Genomic DNA, 8,287 nt, shown 5'->3' on the forward strand with positions numbered 1-8,287 from the left:
AGTAGGGATCCTGAGCATTGACACATAAAATAACAATGATGAGCCCTACTTTGTGTTTTTCATCCCACCAATGGCCTTCTTTCTTTCTTGCTATTGCCCTGGGCTCCTTCCAGAACTTGGTGAAAAGACTGATGAGGAACACAGAATGTGAGCTGCAAACTAACTGTGGGCCTCGTTACAGAAGATGTTTACGTTGCCTACTGGTTTCTAAAACAGTGTCAACTCTCCCATTCAGAATTCATTTGTAGATTGCATATTTGCAAAACAGACATGATAATTATTTGTCAAGCTCTCATTTATAGATCTTTAGATACAGAGTGTCTGTGGGTACTTCTTCACTTGTAGATGCCAAACAGGGCTTCGTTTTTAATTTAGAAGAAGTTTTTCTGAATAATGGGAGGATCGTGACCATCTATTTTCAATCTTTATTAATTAGACTCCATAGATGAAAGTTTGAGTCTGCATCTTTAACACTTAACTAACAAAAATCAGAAACTGAGTAGTAAGAGACCTTTAGCAATAGAAGTCATTCATGTCATCTTCTTCTTCCCAGCCTGTCAAAAATCCTCTTGATGGCATCTCTGATGGAGGGTGGTGATATTACAATAAGTTTAATTAAGACACCCAGAGAATTTCTGTCTTGCTGGCCACTGGGTTATCTGAGGCTGTGAGAGCCTGAAGGTTAGATATAGGTGGAGAAAAGAGAGGAGTCACCAAATAGCTTTTATGTTTAATCAATACAGAACAATTCAACAGCAATAAGAATTGCTACATCTCCCTTTGGGCGGTCTCTGCCTGGTCTTCTAAAGCAAGTCACATTAAGCTTAGAGCAATTCATTGCTTGGACTGTTGGAAATAGGCACGTCAGAGAAATGCGCAAGTTCCACTGGCATTTTAGGTCCGCTCTGCCCTTCAGCAGCATTGGAAATCTTACCTCCCATTACTTCTGCCCTGGTCACGGAGAATGCTCAGCCGCCCTTAGCTGTTGGAAGCCACAGTACACACTTTCTTTCTTTGTAAATATTTTTTTCAAAGGTTTACTTTTGAAAGAATAAATACACATTCTCATCTGTAAAGGTTGAAACTCCTCTTCCCCATCTCTTTCTCTGCCCTTCTTGGAATTGCCTCTCCCCCGCAGAGCAGAGCTGAGAAGTGTTCACTTATGCTCTGCAGAAAAGGTTTTCCATGTGAGAGAATGGAAAATCTTCAACTACTAAAGTGACCTGAAAATTGCATAAAGTGCTTTCGAGTTGCCAATGGGTTCCAGACATGAATAATTATTGATCTGTAGAGCCTAAAAGATGGGTAATTAATGTTCACAAGTGTGCAGGAGACAGAGTTTTAGAAGAAGCCAAATTATTTCTGTGTCTCCAGTCTATTGAGTCACATTTAAGAGCTTGCCAAGGTATGTTTCTCTTAAAGAGAAAATAACCTACTAATTATTAATTAGTAGTAATACACAGCAAAAGATAACAATTGATAATGAGCATCAATTTAAGCAGTAGAAACATGTTCTTATTACAAAGTCAGATTAGTCATTAGAAAAAAATAAATATTTTAAATATAGAGTTATCAAAGTTGAAGTATATATTAAAATAGGCAACTCCTTTTCCCTCAAATTATACATGAGATATTTGCCTGGACTTGTTTTCTCAAAATATTTATTGTACTATTTAGTGCCTAAAAGCTCTGAAAGAAAGATAAGCTTCCTTTTTATTTTTTTTCTACTTCTGGTTGGATGAAATAATAAAAAAAAGACGTAAGTAAAGGGAAAACTACCATAGATAACTACCATGAGTGAAATGAAGAATAATATCAACATTTTAAGCTATCAGAAAGATTAAACAGTGCGAACAATAAAACATAGCATTATGCCTCAGATTTAGCAGGTTTCAATAAATTACAGCTGTCTATAGAAGATTATATACACATGTATACACATATACATCTATCAGGTTACATATGTTTACACATTTACATGCATATAAGTATATGCATGCATACCCACATATGTGTGTATTTTTTTCTTAAGACCACAAAACTCTTGCTACTTAAGGTTGAAAATTTTTTCCAATCTCTCATTTAAATAAGGATCAGAAAAAATTCAAATATTATAAGAAGATAAAAAGGAAAAATAAAATAACTTTTTCTCAAGATAACCACATCAAAATTTAGATGACAATTATCTACACCCTTCCCTCTATTTACGTCTGTGTAGACTGCACACACACAGATATGAATGCACACACACACACAAATTGCATTAGCAGCATCATTCTGTTTATGTATTTTTGCAATCTCCCTCTGTAATACAACAACTGCCCTGGTGCTTATAAGGGCAATATTGTTATTTTCATTTGGGGGAATTTGAGAAATTCAAAATTGTCTGCATTTTCCCAAGTTCAGAACACTCCTCTACTAAGGAGCAGAACAAATTTGAAACTTAATCTAATCCAAACCCAGGATCTTCTCACACACAAAAAAGATATTGGCTAATAATGGCAAATTTCCCTTAAGAGAAAGTCAATTGTACATAAATTTACTTCTATAAACCTTTTAAACAACTTAGTTCCAGTATACATGAATGGCAAACCAGTCCTGTAGGGAGTAATTTAAAGAAAGTACTGGGGTTTGGGAATCAAAAGAGGTAAAACAGATGGCAAAGCAAAAGGAGATTTTACTATGCAGCCTTAGGAAAGATAAGGAGATGAAGGGAAATCATTCCAGGCTTAGAACTGTACCTCTCTCCGTGGAGGAAGGGGGAGGGCTAAGCAGCACAGTCAAGTCTGGGAGTTAACATGCACAGATCAAAGCAATCTAATCCCCAGAAGAATTAAAGAAGCACTGAGCACCTTTATGAAAGAGCAAGGTTCAGGGTCTCCAGCGCTTTTTCCATTGCCAGCTACCAAGTCACTCTGCCTCCACTCCACAGACTGGTGGAGAATAAGAAGAAACTCAAAGTCACAAAATTTAAAAAGTGTAGGACATCTGGGTAGAGGAATAGAAAGACCCAAAGACACACGTAATGCTTATTAGCCTTCATGTTACTAGTAACATTGCAAAACAAATTGACACCATCCTATGGAAATGGTGAGGAAGACAGACCCCGAGGTTGTTAGTCAAGCTAAATATGGAAAAAAGAAATAAATGTGTCATGCATCACTGCTAATTTGGGAGGATAAAAACACCAAGATAGTTCATGTTTATCTTTTTTTTTAGAAAGGCATTTATGTGTGTTTTCTTACCAATATCTCATCTTAATAATTCTATATTATCCTTAAGATTGAAAGTGAATTCTCTCACAACATGACCTTTCCAAATCTGAAGGTCCACAGTTGAGGAAATTCTATTAAGTAGAAAATGCTATTTATCTGGACTCAGCTTATTTGGAATTTATAACAAATAAAAAAGTTGTTTGAAATTTACTTTATACAGATCAAACAAGGAAGAAAATACAGATAAAATTATATTATCAATAAGTCTAGAGACGGCACAATTCTGTGCTATCATAAGCAGTCAATAGATCTTTATTGAACACTCTTGCTTGAGATGCATTTTTATACCAAGGGATCAGGGCACTGGTTGGGAGGGGACACTGAGACAGTGGGGGAGAGAAGTGAACACTGGTGGAAGGTGTGTTGCTGGAACATTGTATACATAAATCCCTATCATTACAGTACTGTAAATCACAGTACTTACATTTTTTTAATGAGATGGTTAGTATGCATGCCACCCTACTAAAGTTATACCATTTGCTTATGACCCCAGAAACCTAAAATTCCAGTGGACTCATAGTGTGTGGAAGTCCAGTGAGGCTCAAAAGAAACAAAAAGTTAGGTTGTTTTATTCCTTACTGCGTTGAACCTGAACTTGTTTCAATTGCAGAAATCATAAAGATATTCTAAGAAACACAAATAACCAGGCAATACCACAAACATGTACTTTTCTAACTTTCTGGTTTTTTTTTAATAATAGGCCTAAGGTAGAATACTTAGACATTTAAAAAAAAAAGTTTGAAATTTTTCCAAAAGTGAAAAAGAAGTTAATGCTTTTCTGTTGTTGTTTTGGGGGCAGGGGAGCCACACCCAACAATGTTTAGGGATTACTCCTGACTCTGAACTCTGGAATTACTCTTAGCAGGCTTGGGGAAACGAAGATGATTGAACTCCAGTCCGCCACATGCAAGGCAAACTTCCTACGCACTGAACTAATCCATTTTATCCCTAACCCCTAAATTTTTTAATAATGCCCATAATTTTGGGCTGGAGCCATAGCATAGCGCATAGGGCATTTGCCTTGCTCGTGGCCGATCTGGGTTCGAGTCCTCTACCCCTCTCAGACAGCCTGGTAAGCTACGGAGAGTATTCCGCCCACTCAGCAAAGCCTGGCAAGCTACCCATGACGTATTCAATATGCCAAAAACAGTAACAAGTTTCACAATGGAGACGTTACTGGTGCCCACTCAAGAAAATTGATGAACAACAGGAGGACAGTGATACAGTGCCCATAATTTTATTTCACACTGAGCCCCTCAGTTTATTTAGCCAGGCTTGACTTTACTATTCTAAGAGTAATAATAGTTATTACCTTCTGCTGGCTTGCTGTTTTGTGCATTTGACATGAAGTGAATATTCACTTGGTACAAGGAACGTGGTAGGGATAATGAATGTGGAGATGTTGGAAGAAAGGGTCAGGTTTTGAGCCTGTAAGAATTCTCAATCTATTTTTCTTTAACTATATCTCTGCTTTATACTTCAATATCAAGACTGTTTCTTTTTGGGCACTGGTGGAGAGATGGGTATTCAATCATTGTATAACTGAAACCCAAGAACAAAAATTTGTAAGTCTATAACTGTACTTCATGGTGTTTCACTAATAAATTTTTTAAAAAAATGTTATTCCATAGTTTAAAAAAAAGACTGTTTCATTTTAGCTCTCAATTAGTAGACTCTATTTCTGGGTTAATTCAGTGAGGAATATTTCTTATTGGTCAATTTGAACTTTACCTGAACAAGTGATTTCATCACTCACAGTGAATCAGCAACCACAGAGATGATAATTCTAGATTAAATAACTAGCAAAGTGTCTAGGTGCCTGGGTTTCATCAGACTCCTTACCGCAGACTAAAACAGTGCCTTATTTGCACATGTACTAATGTTCCCCATTGTGAAATGAGAAACATGTTCTCCTAGTGAATGTAGAATGATACAACCATTAAGGAGCCACACAACTTCAAAAGCTTTCTTAGCTCAGGAGTCTATCTATGGATATGTTCCAAGTGTCTGCATTTAGTATGTCTCACAAAGATACCAAGAGGTAATGCCCACAGACTAGAAGATGTGAATTTGCTAGAAGACTAAATATCCTGGAAAGGCATCTGGCTCTATTCTCCTACAGCTCAAGGCTTCCCCTGAAGCTGCTCTGACCCCAACTTCCAGTTGCCACCCTTCAAGTTTGAACTGTGCTTTTACACTTACAAAGTCCGTCCCATACAGTTAAGTCTCATGATATAGTGTTTTCAAGCCACAGCTTGTCACTGGTCATAGCCCAGACACCACTGCCCTGTCAAGTTTTCTTCCCTTATTCTAGAAATCTCCAGGAGGGACAACTATGCAATCCTGAGCAGAGTTTGCAAGTACAGGGGAATAGCACTACAAGAAACAGGACTCCACATCAAAGTAAGGTTATATAAAGTCAGCTAGACTTCTCACTAATTAGCTTCAAATCACTTGACTGCCTTATCTTCAGTTTCCTCATCAAGTGAATATTGTATTTTACCTATCAGCCAAAGTGTATTCATGATTTTTAAAATATCTTCTTCCCTCCTCCCCCTCCCAATCCCCCACTGTCTTTAATATCTTATTCCTATGACCACACTGTGGTTCAGAGACAAGAGTCCCGGACTCTGCTTCTTGACACCCCAGCATGGCATGGTGACAGGTACACAGTAGGTGCTCAAAAATATTTATTGGATGCATGTTTCACTAAGCAATTTATGTGAGTGGAAGTTGCTTCCTATTATCTCTTCCCAGAGAAAAGAGGCACAAATCTCTAGTAACCTAATAAGGGCGCTTGGGGGTGGGGAAGCATTCTGATAGTTGATGACACAGAATACATTAAAGCAATGCTCAGTCACCATACATTAAGTCTTTTTAATGTAGCTTTTAAACAGCTTTTCTTATTAGCCAAATGAAATACAGTAATCCTTTAACTCTCCTGTGTCAGATTATCAGCTATTTCAAGTAAGTGTTAACATTTCTGTCACTGGCAAAAGTGAATTATGTTTTCCTTCCCAAGCTTGCATCAACATGCCCAACAAGCGAGCTGCACACGCCTCTCTAATGGGACAGAGTGAGGTGCCACTGCTTGGTGATTATGAAGCAGCTCGACCGTTGGTGAAGGGGAATGTCAGCCCCACTGCTGTCTGAACAGGGCCAGGCAGACATTCAGGATGAGTGAATGAATGAACTGGGGTGTCGACGAGTCTTTGATGAATTACAGGCTATCTCTAACCTCTCTGGCTTTGTTCTATTAATAACCAGCACAAAAGAATCTAAATGCTATTATCCCTTGTGCATTTCAGTATCAGGGAATACTGGTTATAGAAGGGAAGCAAGTTCTTTTATGAGCAAACCTAGAGAATTTCTCCAATAGTAAAATTCAGAGGAAGAAATACAATGCTCTCATTTTCCAAATCAATAGATCTCAGGATATCAGGGAGAGAAGATCTTAAAAAGAAAAGTTGCAAGAAAAAAATCCAAATTTTTTAGATGTTAGAAAACAAAGCAAGAGGTCCCAAATGGAATTGCATGAGTTAAGACTCACGTCTCCAATTCACAACTTATATACAGCTTCAGCTTTCTCAGGAATGGGTTCTTAAAGCAGTGAATCAGAAATGGTCTCATAAGCATTAGTTGAGTAATTGGCCTGATAAATCCTGGCCATGCCATACAAGGAAAGTGACCTTGAAATAACAAAGCCAAGCTTTTTTTGCCAAGTATAACCTCCCAATTCCTACTTCCTTTTGCCTGTGAAAATCATTCTTTTTATATTGTTCCTCAGGTCTTATTTTTGTCTGCTAGATTGGATGCTGCCCTTTACATTATCATCAAATAATGCCAATAAGATGTGTAAAATGTATAAAATATAACTTATTGTATAAAATGTATTGTATAAAATACACTTTATACAATTAGATGGCAAACTCCCCATGGCTTATTTGATATGCCAAAAACAGTAACAACAAGTCTCACAATGGAGACGTTACTGGTGCCCGCTCGAGCAAATCAATCAACAAATGGAGGACATTGCAGTGCAGTGCTGCAATAAGATGTATAAAATGTATAAAATGAATTTGGTTTTTTAACACAGGTGAATGTGATCTGGCTTTGGAGCATATTTCTTGTCCCTTCTCCTCTTAGTGGGCCATCCTACTTATTCCCAATCATCCAGAGAACCAAGCAACTACATCACACTGCCCGTTTCTACTCTTCCTTCTGCTTGAAATCAGCTTCCCAGCTTATATCTACCAGGAGGTATCCATTGAAAGCAGCTCTAAAATGTAATATTATCTACATGCATAGCATTTTGTACCTACCTCTGCTAACACTCCCAAACCTCATTCTATTTATGTCTATGAGCTTGTCACTTTTATTAAATGGTGAATTTCTTGGGATCAGAAACTGGATTATTTTGAATTTCAAGTGCTCTGTCATACATTAGAAGCATGTTAAATGTAAAAATAGCAACTACTTTCAGTATCTCAATTATTCACTTTGCACATTAGAAAATAGACAGGATTTGACTTTTAAAGATAAGATATAGAAACAAAGTTTTAGATAACTTTTTCAAAGTGCAAGGTAGGGATAGCATACCCTAGATTAAAGATCTAGTATCTCTGACTTCAAAATCTAAGCTCTTTTCCCTACCTACTGCTCTGTCTTCTAATACTTATATGTTCCAAATAGTATATCATTATCAGGATTCTTTTCATATGCAATTCTCTCTGAATTCTAAAAATCATCTTATAAAAAGCTAGTGTATGGGCTGGAGCAATAGCACAGTAGGTAGGGTGTTTGCCCTACCAAGTTTGACCCAAGTTCGATTCCCAGCATCCCATATGGTACCTTGAGCACTGCCAGGAGTGATTCCTAAGTTCAGACCCAGGAGTAACCCCTGAGCATCACTAGGAGTGACCCAAAATTTAAAAAAACTGGTGTAATGGAAAGTATCTTGTTAAGTGAAATGAGTCAGAGAGGGATAGATTGAAAGAAAGATTGCACTCATC

The sequence above is a fragment of the Sorex fumeus genome, unplaced genomic scaffold, assembly GCF_029834395.1.
Source record: "Sorex fumeus unplaced genomic scaffold, SorFum_2.1 ptg000047l, whole genome shotgun sequence".
NCBI classification, from domain to species: Eukaryota; Metazoa; Chordata; class Mammalia; order Eulipotyphla; family Soricidae; genus Sorex; species Sorex fumeus.